The sequence below is a fragment of the Phalacrocorax carbo genome, chromosome 2, assembly GCF_963921805.1.
Source record: "Phalacrocorax carbo chromosome 2, bPhaCar2.1, whole genome shotgun sequence".
NCBI lineage: Eukaryota > Metazoa > Chordata > Aves > Suliformes > Phalacrocoracidae > Phalacrocorax > Phalacrocorax carbo.
Genome location: NC_087514.1, coordinates 147,850,634 through 147,869,519, shown reverse-complemented (window position 1 = coordinate 147,869,519; position 18,886 = coordinate 147,850,634). Strand labels below are relative to the sequence as shown.

At 44.8% G+C, this 18,886-nt stretch overlaps 1 long non-coding RNA gene across 2 annotated transcripts in view; it reads right to left on the bottom strand.

Annotated features, from left to right (window-relative positions):
* The window catches only part of LOC135312108 (uncharacterized), a 40,575-nt gene extending 22,910 nt beyond the window's left edge, over window positions 1–17,665 (bottom strand). For both annotated transcript variants that reach the window (XR_010371764.1, XR_010371765.1), the window contains exon 1: window positions 17,450–17,665. This is a non-coding gene — a long non-coding RNA (uncharacterized LOC135312108). The remainder of the gene's footprint in view (window positions 1–17,449) is intronic.
* Window positions 17,666–18,886: the final 1,221 nt, after the last annotated feature.

Here is an 18,886-nt window from a genome sequence, read left to right as displayed (position 1 = left end):
AACATTAAACTTTATTATTGACAATGGAGGAATAATCCCTGATCTGAGGAGAAAGAAGCATCGCAACAGTATTGACGGTTTAGCAGAGTGCTCCCTACATTTTAATGGGGATACAGGAATTAGTAGCTTTCTCTAGTGTGACAATTTTCCTGCAAATGAGAAAGGAATTTAATAAAATACAATAAAGGAGAAAATACAATTTCTTCATACTTATTGGGAGGATACAACTAATTTCCAATACATGCTATGAAAAGATAGAATTTCTAATTCTGTTCCACATCTTTTTTTCCTTTAGTATGTCATGCATAGCCAAAACGGAAGTAACTCTTTCTGATCAGCTGGTGTTTTTGCCTGTAACCTGCAAAGTGTAGTATTTGCTCAAAAAGAAACATTACTTCTAAAATACAGTCCCAGAAGAACACTTCCAAATGGAAATAGTTAATTAAACAAACCTCAGAGTAGGTGAAAACTGTTGATTTCACTCGCCTCCTTATTCCCATATCTCATTGCCACCCTAATTAATTTAATCTTCACTGAAAATGAAGTATAAACTCTTGTTTGGGAAGTAATAATCACAGCATGTGACAGGCTGAAACACTGTTCTTAGTCAACACCAGCTGTTTGGCTTGAGGTAGTTTGTGGTGTTGAAAAAGCATTTAAATTATACAGCAGCAGTGGACTTTTAATGGAATATCTGTTTCCACTCAGTACAAACTTCTCTGTTGAATCTCAACGTGAAACAGAGAAAAAGACAGACTCTCACCTCTTTTTTGTCAAATTTCAGCATGAAGTAGATGAAAGTACAGGGGTTTAGTTATAAAGCCCAGTAATGTAAGGAAAAAATAGTATGCTCCTGAACATGCAATAAACCAGATTCTGAACACAGTTACTTTTGTAAGGTAAATCACAGAATAAACAGAAGTTAGTGGTAGGTTTATGTCCAACAAAGCGACTGGGCAATTTAGCATGTCTTGTGATATCCTCAGTGTACAGCACAGAATAGCTCTTTCTGTCTCCTTTCTCCAAAACTATTTTCACCTCAACTCAAGAACTACGGAGTTAATTGAATTGAAAATTCAGACAACCTCATGCTCCTGATTTATGCATGACAAGAGAAACAGTTCCCATAGATTTCTACGATAAAATGCTCTCTTTTTACTACAATCAAGTTCTTTGCAGTTTGTTTGCCTTTTGTGGGGTGGATGTTACCCATCACAAGTTAGACACTAGACAAGTGCTTCTGAGCTATTACAGGGTTCTGCTGGCGTAGGTATGCAGGTCATTGTGGCTAATCCCCTAACAGCGATGCAGTTTTACTAGCCAAATTTTGCCTTTTTTTTCACAAGTACAGCCCATGGAAAGCAATCCCATAGCTGTGTAGTGCACATTCACAGCCATAGCGCTTTGCTGGTACATTATACAACTCTCCCTATTTTGGTAGCATCTTCCTAGTATAGGCATGACAAAAATATCCACCATAGCACCGCCAATTTAAGTGCAAGCAGCTCAAGCAGGTATAAGTCAGGCGTTGTACAGAGCTATTTGTACATGCAAACGTGACCTGCAGTGTGTTATTTGCAGCCCTCCACCAGATAGCTACATTTGACCCTTCAATGTCAACAGAAATGTCTGACTACCAGAACCTAGTTGTCATCTCCTTTCATTATCACAGGATTTTCCTGGGTCTTTTTCTATTCTTCACATTCGCAATGCTAAGCTTCTGTATTAATTAAATGTCAACATTCACTAGTCTGAGACTATGTTATCCAATAAATACCTGCCTGAAGCCAACTACATGAAAGGTGGATCTTGCATGATTTTTAATACAAATTATTTATTCACAATGTTTGATCAAATTAATCAGTGGCAGAATAAATGGGAGCTGTAACCACAGCTGAAAAGGGTTTGAAAAAATATTAATGCTGCTGTTGAAACTCATCTCTCCACTTTGCCTCTGATAGCCATCATTTCAGGTGTCTTAGCCTTCCTCTTGGCCAGAGCTGGGTTGCTTGCCTGTATGCACAACAAAACCGTTAAAGACAGTAGGAAGTGTTACACAAATAGAGTCTTATTTAGATCTGGCGGTTGGTTTTGGTTTTTTTCTCTCTTCCAGTTGTCTTATTTTCAGTTCACTTAGTTTTTTATTGTTAGGAAGTAGAAAAAGCAGAATCCTGGTGGGAAATCTAACAATACATGGCCCTTTTCACTCACTCGGTTGGACAATTTTAGCCACTGGCTGTAACCGATGAAGCTCCCACGGGCAGATACTATTATCCTAATTCCCAAGATGAGGAAGCTGAGTCACGGGCGGGGGGGGGGGGCGCTGCCCGACCGCCCAAGACCGTGCAGAGAGGCCTACTTTCAGGGAAGCCCCACACTCAGGCTGGCCTTAATCTGCAGAGATAAAAAACACCTTTTGGCACGTCAGAAATAATGCTTGCTCTGCACGGAGCTGCTGGGAGCCCCAGGCCCGTCTTCCCACTGCCGGGCAGCCGGCAGCGCTTTCTCGTGGCACAGCGGGCTGGATCCTGCAACACGCCCAATCGCTCTCCCGTAGCCAGGAATTAATGGCTTGGGGCTGGCTTCGGTGCAAGAGAAATGATATTTTCCCCAACAGTGCTGCAGATGGAGCTCCAAGCAACTGTCAAAAGTGCAGAGACTTCCACCTCCTCATAACTTGAGGCAGATTTAAAGCTGTGACCTACAAGCAGAGGGCTCTGTAGCATGTTCCCCAACTCCGGTGCAATCCAGCCACACTGCCAGCCTGTTTTAATCTCAGCAGCCATCTAGGTTGTTACCAGGATAGTGAGCCGAGGGTGTGCTGCAGCGCTTGAGGTCTTATCTCCTCGCCAGGCCCTTTGGGATTTGTCACCCTCCATGTGCTAGATGCTTTCATTTCAATGGGATTTGCTGAGATTTGTGGGAGAGGCAGCCCTAGCCAGTGCCTGCTGCCCTGGCAGGCCCCCGACACATGAGGCTGGGGGCTTCTGCCATGTGTGGGACCCTGCAGTATTCACAGCCCTGCTCCACAGCCGGAGTAGGAGAAATTTGTTTAATTGCTTGTTGTTGCCTTTTCTTCAGGGTCATCAGGGAAGGACAAGGTAGCCCAGAGGAAGAATAGCTGTCTGTGAGTCTGGCTGACACCTCCCTTGCTCCTGTGCACCATCACCATCCTGCCTTACAGCTGGCTGCTGCCTGCTGCTGTTCTCTCACCTTAATAACTACAGCAGGGGCAAAGGCAGGAAGGTGGTAGGATCTCATAAATGGTGGTTCAAAATCCCTCAGAAAGGACCTGGGATTTCAAAACAAAATGCTGCTGCCACCAGCGCCGCAGCACTTTAATTACAATTTCACGATATCTGTATCAAAAAACCTGGCAATTTTAATGACAAAGTACTGTGAAGCCACAAACTATTTTTAGAACTAATAAAATGCCTGCAGAATATTTCCCTGGAATGTAGTAAGATCCAATTGCTGCATTCATTAGTAATATCAACTATCATATGGTGGATGGTTATTTGGAAAAAATGCATTCAATGTAAATTGATTTTGTATTATCTGGAACAATGTGGAGAGAGGCTTTTCCAGCATCTTCAAGCTTCAGCCATTCCACTGCCTGCTGCAGTTTATGCCCTTATTTTGAAAGATTTACATAGCATTTTAATTTTCAGTCTTGCCTGCGTTTGCCAGCTGAGGGATTCTTATTATATTTTACATTAATTCCAAATTCACACCATAACAATAGCAAAAAATCGAGTGCTGACAAAAGCGAGAGGCGAAACATGACTCAATGAAAATAATACGTATCACTATTAATGACCTCTGCCTGTCCATCTACGTTCCCGTGGCAGTGCCTCTCTCCACAGCAGTAGCTTCTGTGAGGAAAGCCAGCTCTCATCCCTCCACTCCTCCCTCCTCCCGCCGCCTTCCTGAGGGATGACGAGGAGCTGGGGAGAGCGGGAAGGAGTCCCAAAGTGCAGCACTGGGAGAAACCCGGGGCCAAAGACGAGCAGGGCCAGGGCCAACCCCTGCGCTGGCATGTGCTGGGCTGCCCTTCCCGCCTCCCCTCCCTGCCTCGGCGGGAAGCGGCTGCTCGTGCCGGCCACGGGACCGAGCGCTCGGCGTGTCCGGCCGCCTGCCGTGGCGGCCAGCAGCCTTGCGCCAGCAGCCGCGTTGTCCTCAGATTTGTGCAGAGCTCAGCTGGTTGCCAAAGCTTAACGCTTCACATTATTATTAACAGTTAATCCACATAAAAATAAGGCAGGACCGATGACAAAGAACAAAAGCAGACCAGTAATAACCACTCTCTGCAAAGTAAACCCCCCTGGGTAAGTGAACCAAAGAGGGCAGGGCTCCTGCACAGTTTGCCACCAGCCAGCCATCAGGTTAACAGGAGACCGACTGGGGACAGGCAGTGACAAAAGGGACACCAGAGGCTGAAGCAGGAGGGCTGGCCCTGGCTGCCACCTCCCCGGTCCCTGCTATGACCTGTGGTGCAGCAAATAAGCTGATATTAAATGGGGCGAGGTTTGGGGTGGGGGTCCTGCAGAGCATCATCCTGCGGCAGCTGATGGCAAGCTGGAAAACAGGGCAGTAAGCTGGGGGCTGTTCTCCTCGAAAGTGGCCAACAAGCCCCAGATCTGCTCACTGCAAGGCCTTGCCTGGCCCCGGCTGTCGTGGAGGCCAGGTTTAACACTGACCACTTGGATCAGTCTCTCCTCTCTTCTGTGCTTTGTGCAATTACCTGCATCTGCTCAAGGTGGGAACAAATCACTGCTGGATCTGGCCAACAGCAGCCCTATGCCCCATGGACAGCAGGAATCCTGCTGCAAGAGAACGCTCCCGCACAGCGATGGAGAGCAAGGCTGATGCATCACTGCGTGACAGAGCAAGAACACAGTCCCACATGCTGCAGACTTGCCCAAACGTGATTCTGAAGGTCATGATATGAGGCTGAAATTGCAATGCCTGTCTATGAAATTATGAAGCTTTTCAAAAACAACCTTACTGCTTTCCTGCATCTATCCAGCAAAAGGCAGGTTCCCTCACCCCCAAAATCATTCAAATACAACCCAAGGAGCTTTTCTTGAAAGGAGCTTTGACGAGGTCTCGACCTTTGATAGAAAAGTACAGGCCTGTGTGTGCAGGAAGTGACGTTGTCTTCTGCTCCCCAGTCTTTTTCCAGATAAGTCCTATATGTGTCAGCGTTACCCAGAGCCTATAGCACAGAGGCAGCAGTCACCAGAAACCACAAGATAGCTTGGTTCAAAGGAAAGCAAGGAAAACCAAGCAACATTTACAGTAAGCAAACGTATTTGATCTGGCTGTGCTAGCTGCTCTCAAAGCGCTCCAGCCCAGCGCGTATGGGCTCCATTTCATTTGAATAAAAACACTTTGGGTAGCCATGGAAGAAAAGAAACAACTTGCAAGAAGCACTTGCTAGTTTCACAGGAGTAATCAGTCATCTGAAACTGGTAACAAAAAAATGGCCCTGTAGCCAAGCCCATCAAACTTCAGCTTGACTAATTTGTGACTGGTTATCTCTTTGTGAACAGTATGTTGAATCAGATCTGGGGAAAAGTGGGTAATTAATGAATCAGTCAATGACATCAGCTCAGTTAGAGACAAAGCTCAGCATCTTTTTTAGCTTGGGAGTGTCATTTGTTGCAAATGATCAAACACCTAAAGAAGGAACATTTTTTTGCTGAAAAATGTACTGAGCCAGGCAGACCCAGAAGCGTTTGCAACAGAGCTGGGCTTGGCTGCTTCCCTGGGTTACTGCTGTAACACAGTTTCCCTCTACTGAAACAGCAGCACAAGATGACACATCAGGCAGGTTAATAGTAAAAGAAATTATTTTTCTCTCCATTCCTGTTGCTGAAACTGCTGGGAGAGGCATTTCCGATTTCCTTCTTCAGTAGCAACTCTGGCCATCATGTAGTTTATCTGACCTTTGGCTACGCCACACCATGAAATCAGACACCACTAGGAGGGGGGCCAGAACAAAGCCTGGAGAGATTAATAAGAGCATTATTTGCGATGTGGCACAGGGCCATGGGTCACCCTACAGCCAGGCTGCTGCACCTTCTGGCAACAGGAACAGCCCAAGTTCTGCATCAAGCTTTCTCCTTTAAAAAAAAAAATAAATAAAATATAATTTTCACTTCTGTTCTTCTCTTATATAAAATCCTGGTCAAATCAATGAGTGGGAGAAGGAGGAAAAAACCCACTCAACTGGAGTGGAAGCAAAATATAAAGTTAATGTGTGACTTTCATTCAAAAGAGTCTATTCTTTGCATGATTGTTTGGGGCTTTGGGGGATTAACCAATAAAGAAAAAATTCTGCTTGTTCAGCCTGATGTTAATGTTGGTGTGGTACTTTCATTAGCACAAAGGTTTGCTCACATCCCCCTCTAATACCTTCCATCTTCACAGCCACAGCATGATAGGGTGCAAATGCAGCGCTCTATGGCAAATACAGCTTCGTCTTCTGATGTCACCATGTGCAAATGTCTCGACTTGGAGAACACTACATTCTGTGCAGGTCAGGTTCAAAGAGCTTGAGGATATGTAATTATTGTTATTACAGTTCTATACCAAGCCTGGATAATAAGAAGAGGAATTTGATTTCTTCGCTTCAGCTACATCTGACTGTAAGGTTAGAGATCAGCAACACCTTGATTAGGAAACAAGAACGATATGAATCAAGAGATTCAGAATGACTCAAGATGGTGTGAATCACAGCGAATCAAACATGAACCATATGAATTGTGCTCTGTGTTAAGGAGCTCCCTGACTGTACCAAGCTCCAGCAGTAAAGTCAAGGAGACTAGGGGAGTCTCTGGGTGAGGAGCAGAGGGGACAGTCCTGCTGGAGACAGGGCAGCCTCTCACAGCACACCCGACAAGGAGGAGCTTGTGAACAGGACTTTCTGCAAACAACTGGCAGAAGTGTCCTTCTCACCAGCCCTCATCCTTATGGAGGCTTTCAAACATCCAGGCATCTACTGGAAGAGCAACACAGCATTGAGCAGGCAATCCAGGAGCTTCTTACACTGTGCTAGTGATAATTTCATCATATGAATGCTGGAGGGGCCAGCTGGGGGTCACGGTCTACCTGACTTGCCAGGGGTAAATGAGGTCACAGTATCAGCCTGGGCTTATATTCTGTGATCTTAATTGAATTCAGGATCTAGAAGAAGGCTGGGCAGGTAAGCAACAGAGTTACAACTCTGAATTTCAGGAGAAGAAACTTCAGTTTATTCAGGGAGTTGCTAAATAAAATCCCCTGGGATGCAACCATGAAGTGGAAACGTGCCCAGAAGATCTGAACAATTTTTGAAGAGAACCTACTGAGAATTTGGTGAAAAACAATCCTGTCATGCAGGAAGACAGAATTGCAGCAGAAGATCCATTTGGCTACGGGAGCATCTTCTTAATGAAACAAAATGCAAAATGGGAGCATACAAGAGATGGACACAAAAGACAGCACCCATTACCTGAAAGATTGTGAGACTGCTGTCTACTGTCTGTGACAACTGCGGTGACTGGGGAAGTCCCTGATGGCTGGATCTATCTTTTAAAAGGCAAGAAAGGAAACTGGGGAACTATCTGCTGATCAGCAGCATCTCAGCCACTAGAAGATCAGAGAGTGTGTCCCTCTTGGGATCCACTTCCAAGGCCATAAATGACAAGAAGGTATTTGGGAACAGTCAGTATGGATTTACTGGTAGCAAATTGAACTTGACCAACTGGCCTGCTTTCTAAGATGAAATGACTGGAAGTGTGAAGAAGATGAAAGCGCTGGGTGTAATCTAACCTGACATTAGTAAGGCTTTGACACCATCTCACACAGTGTTGTCATTTGGAAGCTCAGAGTGTGTGGCCTAGGAAGACAGACTGTAAGAAGGGCTGAAAACTATCAGGTCACGTCTGGCAGGTCACCAGCAACCAGAGGAGCACCCAAGGGGTCAGTACTGAGATCCATATTGTTCAGTATCTTCATCAACAACCTCAATGCTGACACAGTCAGATTTGTTGATGACTTAAACTATCTGGACTGACAGGACAAACAGCAGAGCTTCAATGCAGAGGGTCCTTGATAAACTTGAGATCTGGGCCAACAGGCACCTCATGAGGTTTGACACAGAAACATGATCCGTTACAGGTTGGGAAGCACCTCGCTGAAGAGTCATCCTGGTGAAAAGGTGCTGGGGATTACAGAGGGCACAAGGCTGAACGTGAGTCACCAGTGTGCTCCCATCTGAACAGGGCACGTCACATCCTGAGCTACATTAGGAGGACAGTGGCCAGAAAACTGTGAAAAGTTATTACCTCCCTCTATTCAACTTTGCACCCAGTTTTCGGGTCCAACAGTCCAGCAGGGGTGCAGAGTAGCTGGAAGGTATCCAGTGGAAGGTTACTGAGATGCTCAGAGGCCTGGAGTGATGTGAGAGGGGCTGAGGAAGCTGTGCTTGTTTAGTCTGATCAAGGGGATGCTAAGGGCTGCTGGAATAGCTGCCCACAGCTCTTTGAAGGGTGGCTATGCAGACAAGAGCCAAACTCATCTTCTGAGTGCCAGAGGATGTCAGAGGGGCCATTGTCCACAAGCTGAGGTCTGGACATGAGAAGACATGTTCACCAGGAGGGCAGTGTAACCCTGAAACGGGTTGCCCAAAGAGGTTGTGTAATTTCTGCTCTTGGAGATGTTTCAGGATTTACCTGGACCACAGCTGACCTTGTCCACTGTTGGTGACAGTCCCCCTTCAAGCAGAGTGTTGGACTAGATGAACTCCAGAGGTCATTTGAGTCTATGATTAACTAACTGAAATAATAACTGTATGAAATGATAACAAAATATTATTATAAATAAGATAAAGTGGATTTGTTTCCAATTTGCAAGAAGGTAATAACTGAATATACACTGTTTCATATTTTCGCACTGCATTGGAAGAAACTATACAGTGATTTCTGAGTAACATTTTAAAAAACTACAAGATCAGGGGAACAGTAAATAACATGGAGGAAAGACTGTAACGCAAAGAGTCAACTTGATCATTTGCATGGGTGCGGTGAAACCATAAGCTTTCCAAAGCAGCCAAAAGCAAGCTCAGACATTTACTAGGATGAAAGATTTGCAGCAGAAGAGATGCCATGCTGATCAGCAGAGGTTAGGAAAAAAGACTTGAAGAGCACAGTAAATGAATTTGAATTTGCGGAGCATATTGCTGTCACAAAAAGAGCTAATATGCAAAGATCGGTGCACACCAATGCGGATAAAAGGAAATGCCAAGCATGACGCGGTAGGTTACATCACCTCTGACATCAGCCCTCATCAACTGTTCTGCTGGCCACCTCCTGAGCAGAATATGAACAAACAGGAGCGAGTCCCAGAGAGTACAAAATGTCCTATGGTTAGAGACTGAAATATTTCAGTATGGTAGCTTTTCGAAGGTGAATATAATGGTGATTTCTGCACTGGTTTGTTGAGGGATGATTCCACATTTCCCAGCGGCATAGGGGCAAAACTTGCTTCCAAGTTAAAAAGAAAATAGCTTTTATGGGTACTGTAGAGCACCTTCCTCCACCTCCTGCACAACGGCAGAGCCAGCAAGCCCTGTGAGCCCGTGTCAAGGCGTGCGAGCCCCTGCTCCTGCCCCTGCCCCAGAGCTGGGGGAGCAAGCTCAACACAGGGCTGTGGGCACAGGCTGCAGGGCCATGGTTTTCCCTCCACAGCTCTGTTTTGCTGCTTCCAGCAATATGCTGCCTGGGGCATCTGCCTGTTCTACCCACACCCAATGCAGGCTTTGGTCTCTGCACATTTATACAAGGAACAGCATCTCTTAAAACTTTCCCAAAGGTTGGAAGTTGAAGCTAGATCAGTTTAAACAGGAAACAAGCCACAGCTATGTATACAACGTATATATGAACTAAATAATAGTTGTTAACTATTGAAATAAGTTACTGGTGACTGGTGAGCAAACACTATTAAATTGAGTGTAAGTTTGCCCCCAAAGCTGGTGTTTTCTGCAGCTATTAGGCTTGAAACAGGACTTATCCCTGTGTTGGCTAGGCGGGAGGTCAGCTAGATGATCATGCTGGGTCCTTCCGGCCTTAAATTCTGTGGCTCTGTGGAAATTTTGTGTCAGAGGGTTTTTCTCATTGTAGCCAGACTGAGAGCTTGAAATCCACATGGTTACTGACAACTCCCAACTGTCAGTAAAGCTGTTTCACAGAAAGTGTTACATGACTGATGTCTCTACAACTGCACTTTTCCAAACAGATGGGGGAAAAAAAAAAAGGCACTGGTCTCAAATCAAATTAGTCTTGACGGATTACGCAAAAGAAATTTAACACATGCTCCACATTTTGAGAAACTTCTAAATATAACATCTCCATTGAAAACAAAGTATATGATGGTGCTAAAATATGTAAATACACAGCTATAAAACTATCCTCACATTACAGAATAAGGACCACTATTAGGGGCTGGAAAAAAGACATTTTCTTGATGCAGGAGACCCATGTCAGGGCTGCCACACCTTGTTTAACCTCAGAGATAAGCTCATTTTTGAAAGCTCACTGTTTGACTTCTAGAGGTTTGTCTCTACAAACACAGGGCAAAGATAAAAATGTTCCTAATGTAACTGATGTCATAATTGCATTTAGAAATAATAAATCCATGACATTACAGAAAAAAACTAAAAACACCCACAAGGGCAAATGTAATATTTAAATTCTGTTGCAGCTGCAAACATGCTGTAATAAAGAATTAACTGGTGAGTCTTGGTCTACACCCTGGTTTTCTTTCATTATAATTAGGCAGGGGTATAATTTTATTTTACCAAAGCAGTTATACCGGTAAAACATTTACTGCATGTGCAATTTTACTCACATAAAGGTACGGTGCATTACTATGCATTATGCCATCACCATTTCAGGAAAGAGATACAGCAACATAATAATAGCACACTAGTATACTTATATATCTACCAAGCAATTGTACTGGTTTGAATGGAGCCATATAGTTAAGGCAACACACTGTATATGTGCAGATAGGTCCTTGGAAAGGTAGAGAGTGATATTCTGAAGCTATAAGTCTCTTACAATTACTTGCAGGAATTATTAATAGTAGAAAAAAGCAGTCTTAGAGACAGAATTAGCAGTATAAAAAGGCAGAACTGAGATTTGCACAAACAAAAAAAGCAGATTTTTTCCTGAATAATTTCAAATTACAGAGGTAAAACAGGCCCTGAGAAGTACAACAAATAGGGTCTGAATAACAGCAGAATTATTTTCTCAAGAAAATGATATTTGAATTAATTTATAGTCATTTTGGTGCTCCAAGTGATAAAAAGCAAATCACATGTCTAGGTTCTTTATTCCATGTAGAACCTGCTTTGAAAAAATAGTAATGATAGCTTCCTAATAATTATTATTTTCAAGGTAATTTTTAAAATAAGAAAAAGAATCTCCCATGTAATTACCAAAAATAATTAATATCCTTTCAGGAGCAGCAGCAAAAAATTGGACTGTAACCTCCTACCTGGTACAGGGCCAGGGAGTTTTCTTTGGTAAGACTATAGCAGGCAGAAGAGGCATAAAAACTATCGTAGCAGCAGACATTAAGAATATTAGCATGGGGGACAAGTTTGTTCCACTTGTCAGTCAGTGAACATGTACAAGATCATCTTACTTGGCTCAGTAAAGACCAGTGCGGCTCTGTGCGATCGGCAGAAGAACACCACCCATTTCTCCACGAGAAACACCCTGAGTACCACTGCAGGGAAAGGCACTTGCAGTTCTTGCAACGGTAGTTAGAAATACAACTGGGGGCACTGGAAAAATATTAACTAGAGCCTAAGCACTGGTTTTTTTATCTTCAGTATATTTTAGAATCATTAATTTTGATTCAGCGTGGTTTATGCCAGTTTACAGCAGCAGCCAGATGGGGCTCGCTGCCCCACCAGGCACCTACAGGATTTTGCAGGGACGTTTATATGGTGGGAGGTGCTGCCTGGGAAAGGATCTTGCTCGGGCATGTGCTGAGTCAATGTATTTCTCTGGCAGCTTGTACTGGCAGAACAATTATAGTGGCCAAAGAGTTATTTATAACTGTCCTCCCGCAACAGGATTCTTGAGGGAGGATGTTGGTATGAACACTGCTATTCCACGTACACACACATCTACACACACAGCAGCTGCATCTCTATTTAATGAATGCAGAATACTGTTCCGACATAAATTCTGGGGTTTTCTTCCCAAGGAGGTCACTTGTATGGGGGGAAAAAAGAACACAGCTCCAACCACAGTCAGTCCACACCTCAGCCGAAAGCCTAGAGGCCTCCCCACAAATTGCCATAATTTCTTCATTAACTCGTCAGAGCTGACAGCATTGGTAAGCCTCTGACCATATAAACAAACCCGAATGCTTATGTGGCTTCACTCACTTTGGCTTGCCTTAGACTCACCTCCTCTCAGAAAGCAGCCACCATACAGATTCTGAAGGCTGTGTGAGAGTGGGGACAAGAAAATTTGCCTCAGAGAAACTCAGGGCTCCAAACTCATCCCCCCACAGGAAAGCCACCCCCGTAAGATGCAGCCAAGCCTCACTCCCTGCTGGCTGCAGCCCCTTCGCTTGCTGATGTGGAACAAGTTATAAAATCAGATCATTGCTTAACCAATTTAACCAGTAACCTACTGCAGGTGAAGAATGACCTTCATAGGATTCTTACTGGCTCATACTCTAGAACATGGACAAATCAGGCAGAAAAATTAAATTATCTGAAAATGTAAAGGCAAATGCCTAATCTGCAAAATGCAGTCATATGTATGGGGCCTCCACACAGCAGCACACCTTCATTATTGTACTGCCTGCAAGGAGGTCAGTGAGAAACAGAAATAGTCCTTAGGCACTCAAGAATGTGTGCCTGCTAGTTTATTTTCTTTGTTTTGCAGTTTCAGATGCGAGCGTTCAGCCTGCCTGGCTGCTACAAGAAAGCTCTGCAGCGGAGACACTGCTTCCCCACGCTGAGGTTTTGTACATTTTCCTTTCCTGACATTTTCCTGTGCAGGGGGAAAATGTGTGTTCTGCTCTTTGCCTACAGAAGATGTAAAGAAACTGGGAAACAGGACAGGGTTGTTTACTAACCCCCTCCACAAGCCAGCAATAACAGTAAAGGAAGACTGAATGCAAAATTTCCATGAGAGAGAAAACAAAGCCTGTCTCTCTTCCATCTTGAATCTCAGGGTCCTGCCAGGCAGACAGGATGCTTCGCACATTTAAAGGTGCAAAGCACATAATAGGAGCTGTACCATAGGAAAAATAAATATCTCTGCAAGCATTTCAGAGAAGGTAGGACTGGAAGCAAAAAATATCACAAGCACAACCCTTTCTCCGCCGCTTTTCTTTGATACATGGATCTGTATGTTACGAACTACCACAAGGGTAAGAAGGAGGTATTGCAAAAGGGAAACAGGCAACTGATTCCAAAATTGGGATTCAAAACCTCTTGCATGCAGCATAGAAATTAGACTAGAGAAGTAATCTTTTGTACTGATGGGGCTGAATTAAGAAGCTTTCATTCATGGTCATTCTATATTTATTTCAGCTACACAAACCCTGGTTTGCTTTGGGGGTTCAGAGGAGCTAGAAAGATTTCATAATGCCGCTGTGTCAGAGTTCGCTGGCTGGTTTTCATTCCAGACAACATAAGGGATGAACAGGAGCTATCGAAGTGCCAGTATCAAAGAAAAGAAACAATGGTGATGTTGCCCTTCACCATTATTTTTATTCTAAGACTAATGTGTTTTTTTTAATTTAAAAAAAAAAAAAAAAAAAGAAAAGAAAAGATCCGTGTCCTTAGGGGTGCTAAAATTAGCAATGCCAAGAATAGATACCAAAATCATCTTCTTCCCCATTTATTTTGCTCAGATGTGAATGACGCTGCATCGAGCACAGAAAAGGAGTATATTAGTCTCATGCCACTGGAAAAAACAAGTGCATTACATTACTGAAATGTCATGTTTCCACCATGCATTTGATAATAGATTGTGTGCTCAGTTTCTTGCAACCGTTGCAGCAGCTTACTGAAGATATGCTCTCCATTTGCCAACAAACCAGCCTGCCCTTTGGACCGAACCATTCCAGCCAACTGTGGCTTTATCATTAGCCCTTTTAGGTGTGGCCCGGCCTGTCAGATAGCTGTGTATTTTAAAAATAGTTAATACTTTCTTAACAACAGAATCCTTCACCTGATTTTTTTTTTATTATCTCATAATCTTCCATCATGCAGTCTTCTCGCAAAGATTTTTGGCTACCATAACAGGTGAAAGGTCACACCTGGCCATAATCCATCACAGCCACATTTTCTCCGCACTGCGATTGCACGGGTAGTTGTTTGTTTTGCAGGCTGAAGTAAGCAGGTAGGAACAACTCCGGTGAGAAGGGTTGTATGCTCAGTGCAGGTCCCCAGATGACTTCTATCATAGTTTTAAGGCTCTGCATGTCATGAAATGCCCTGATAATAAGCTTTAGTCTGTTTCAAATTATACCAAATGCCCACACATAAATCTCATTCGGAGCAGTCCTTCTCAGACACAGGCTGTGACAAGCTCAGGGTGTGCAAAGTTTCAAAACTAGGTAGGTTGCTACATCCTAGTTGTCATTTGAAAATAAAATAATTAAAAAAAAAAAAAAAAAAGGACTTAGAGTACTGTTCTTCAACTCACTTACCAAAAACCAAGACTGGAAAGCATTGGTGATCATACACATCTTCCCCAAAACCTGGAGAGGAACTGACTTTTAGAAACTCTGTCCCTTCAGCTGCAGCCTTGTGAAACCTGCTTGTCTTCAAAATCGTACAGCAGCAGTTGACCAAGCTATGCTGTCAGCTGCCTGGTTTTAGACACACTGCTGCTAGAAAATAAACAAGGGGTCAGTACCCGAGGGATGGGTGCAGAGAGGGAGCAATAAGAGGAGAGGAAGGAGACTGTATCTATGAGAATTGACCCGCTTAAAGAGCCCCCACTCACTGCCTGCTTTTTCTCCCCCTGCCTTGTCCATGCCTTATGCAGTGTGGGATGCCACATTGTGCGGGAAAGAAGAGCTGAAAAGCAGTGCAGGAGGAAGACAGTAACACACCACTGGGCACTGGAAAGTAATCCCCAGGAACAGGGAAGGCTGAAAGTAGCAGTGGGCAGAGAGAAGATGCTACCAGCTTGGTGAAGGTAAGAAGCGCTGTAAGAAAACAAGAAAGGAAAGTGGACAAATTAGCTGAATAAATTTTGTGGTGAAAACAGCTGGGTGAACATCTCTGGAGACTGAGAAAAACCAGAAACAGAATGGAGAGATCATCATCATCTGTCCATGCTTCTAATGATGACAGATATGACAGCCCGCCCAAGCAAAGTGTTCCCGTCCTGCTGCGGCACTTTCTTTTCCCAGAACAAAGCTCCTCAGCAGTCGCTTCAAGCCCAACAAAAAAATTTGACATCTTTTACTGCTGCCTCCTGTGATTTTATTTACTGTTCACTGTTTCTTTTTTGCTTTTATATTTTCCATTCTCCCCATCTTGGTGAGGATCAGTAAAGAGCATTACCTGCAAAATGGCATTGCCTGTGAGCGGGCACAAGAAAACGCTTCGCTGCGTTCCAGCCTCTTCCCCTACCTGGATCTTCTCAGTCTCCTTGGCAGCATTTGTCCCTCATCAGATGTCATGTAAGAAATATCTGTATTTTAGAGTTGGCCAAAAACTTTTCATTGTGGTGTTTCTCTAGCCCAAAGGGTCTGTATTTAGTTATGTTCTTCAGTTTTCTGCTCATTTCTTCTGTTAAATCCTAATCTATACAATTGCAGTGTAGAGTTACAGTCTCTCCCCCTTTACTCCAATAAACTGCCAATGCAGATATTCCCATCACACCACAGGAAATATCCCACCAACTACCAATTATATACCAATAGCAGGTATGAGCCCTATGACAGAATTTGCATTTTCACCTAATCTGTTTACATCTTCTCTGTATTCTGCGGACCATTTATGAAAAGCCATGTAAAATGCCTTGTCCTTATGGAGGGAAGAGTGGGAAAGAATAACTAGCACCTAAGTACTCACTTCAGAAGCTGAGCAAATGTGTTTTGAAGTTAAAAAAACAATTAGTTACTGACACGTCTCTGGATGGTGGTTTCCACTCCTGAGTAAAGCTCCACTCTGTCCCTCACCCCTCAGCGTCAGGGCTGCACGGTTGAGGAGGGTAACCCAGCATGGCAAGCACCAGGCTGCCAGAGGGCTGGCAAGCTGCCATTGCAACTCCCAGCCACAAAAAGGACTTTAGAAGGGATCCTGGGAACTGCAGACCAGGGAATTTGCCATCCATCCTTGCTAATGGCAGTAGGGTCTAAAAAGCTAAAGTCACTGTAGACAGGGATAAACATCATCTGTTGGGAACAAGGCAGCGTGGCTTCCGCAGAAAGAAACCCTGCCTCACCAACGCACTGCAGTCCTTAGAGTGCACCAGTAAAGACAGAGAGCGGGTCCAGCAGACACAGAACAGCCCAGTTTTGAAAAAGCTTTTGATGAGATCCCACAGCGAAGGTTATCAGAGAAACTAACTTGCCACAGTATGGGAGGAAAGAGTCTTATGGATAGAAAATTGGAGGCAGAGCATGAAGCAAAAGGTAAGGCTTAATAGTCACTTTTCAGGGTGGAGAACTGGCATCAGCAAGGTCTCCCCGTGTGGGATCGACAGTGGGACTGGCTTTATTCAATATTTTCAGTGAGTACCTGAAGAGGGGAATGTACAGTGAAGTCCTCAAGTTTGTATGTGACACTAAGCTCTTTCAGGCAAGTAACAATAACATTGAGTGGATGGGCAATGCATCCATTAGAAGATACTAGAAGTGATGAGCCTCTAACATCCAAATCCAACAGCTGGGAACGCTGAGGGAGTACAGAGAGGCTGGGCCACAGGCCATGACCACTCTGTAGGAAGCACTGCCTCCTGCCACTGTTGGAGACAGGCTCAGGGCTGGACGGACCATCGGGCTCATGCAGCAGTTAATGCCTTACATTCTTAATTGTGCTTCTGCACACCGTCCCAAGACACTTCCTACTTTCAGTGCACACTCTGATGGGGCGAATTCCCAGCCTGGCACTGAGCTTAGGATGTAGAAAGCCACAGAGTCCAATTGCTTTGGTCCCCAAAGCCAGTACTGCTTGTCTCCCTCCATGTCTTTCCAGTAGCTGACCTGCTGGCTGACTGACCTGCTAGGCATGCTAAATATAAAACCCTTCAAGGACAGTTAAAGAGAGAAGGAAACAGACTTTGCAGATGCACTTTTGCACAGATGCACTCTCTCACTTCCTCCTCCTCCATTAGCAGCCCTTGAAGAGTAAAGGTCCGTGCAAAAACGGTAAACACTTGACTGGAAAACCCTGCTTTCACCTCCTCACCTTTCCTTGGATTTCTCTGGGGTTTGGAGAGCATCCTTTCAGGGTCCAGGATCACTCCCTTTTCCATCCTCCCTCTTCAGCCTGCTAGCGCAGGCACGTCCACCCCAGCGCTGCAGGGAGGCCTGTCCCTTTTAAAGGCAGGGTCTGCGGCTGCTCCTTCCTGCCGCCGCTCTGCCCGCGTCCTCCGCGCACCGGGCCCGGCAGCCGGCGGGCCGGGCCGCCAGCTCCACAGCCGGGCGGTGCTGGCCAGAAATGGCCTGATTCGCGTCCGAAGCACACTCTGCCCTCGGCCGTGACAGGGGTACCTTGATCCACGCAGAAGGTCGCGGTCAGAAATGCCGTTAACGAAGCCCCGCGGGCGCCGCCGCCCGCCGCGTAAGGCTCTGCCTCGCGGCGCTGACACCGCCCGGCGCGGAATCGGGGGCTGGGGGGGCTGGGAGCAAAACCGGCTTGTGTAGTCTGTCAGCCCTCCGTGCTCTGTGGTTTCTGCAGTGATAGGTAAAGGGTAAATTCTCTGTCTCTCCCAGTGCCTTGTCTGGGTAGTACCCCAAAGCCTCTCCGGCATTACGTCCCATTTTCCAATGCCCAGATGCACGATCTCAGAGGTTCCTGAGCTCATTTTACTGAGGGAGGACTGATGAGCCCAGCCCAGAGAGAAACCTCCGCTACCACTCAGAGAAACTGCATCCCAGCTCCCTCTCCCCCAGCCCCTTCAACACCACCCACACAGCAATCCATCAGCATCACCCATGGAGCATCTGGGGGCAACATGTAATTAGGAATGATGCTGTTTGCTATTTATAGACATACTACCACAAAGAAGAGCTGGTGAAACTAATACCCACCGACAGGCATACCTTACTGCATGCATCGAACATCAATGGGGAAAAGTAATGGAAAGGTGGAAGGAAGATACAGGGAGATGAGAGAAGGATGAAGGCAGTAGCATACTCCACACAGCATTAAAGCAGTCATTAAAATACATGCTTACAGCGATCATGATGTAGTTGTCTGATAAAAGTTTATTTGAAGCAATAAATGAATTCTGTAAAATAAGAACACCTTGTCTTGCTGGGTAAGTAGAGCTGCATTTGCTCTGTGATCCCTTTACTGAGAGATAACCCAGCAGAAACTGTGCAGGTACCCACATGCTACATTTCCTACATATAGGACAGTGTGGCCTATGGTGCTTCCCTCTCCTCTTGAAGTCTTTCACTAAAAGAGATCTTCTTTGAGACTTTCCTCACAGCTGATACTGTGTGGTTCATCTCAAGCATGCTTGCTCCTCAGCCCATGAATGTTTCTTTTCAATTATTTCCTATTTTTAATCTCCACCTTAGTTGTTTTTTAAAGGATTGGAAAAAAAATTGGTTGTGCTTGTCACAACACTGTAAGCATTTAATATGCAGGCCTGTGTATTCACTTCCAAGGCATACA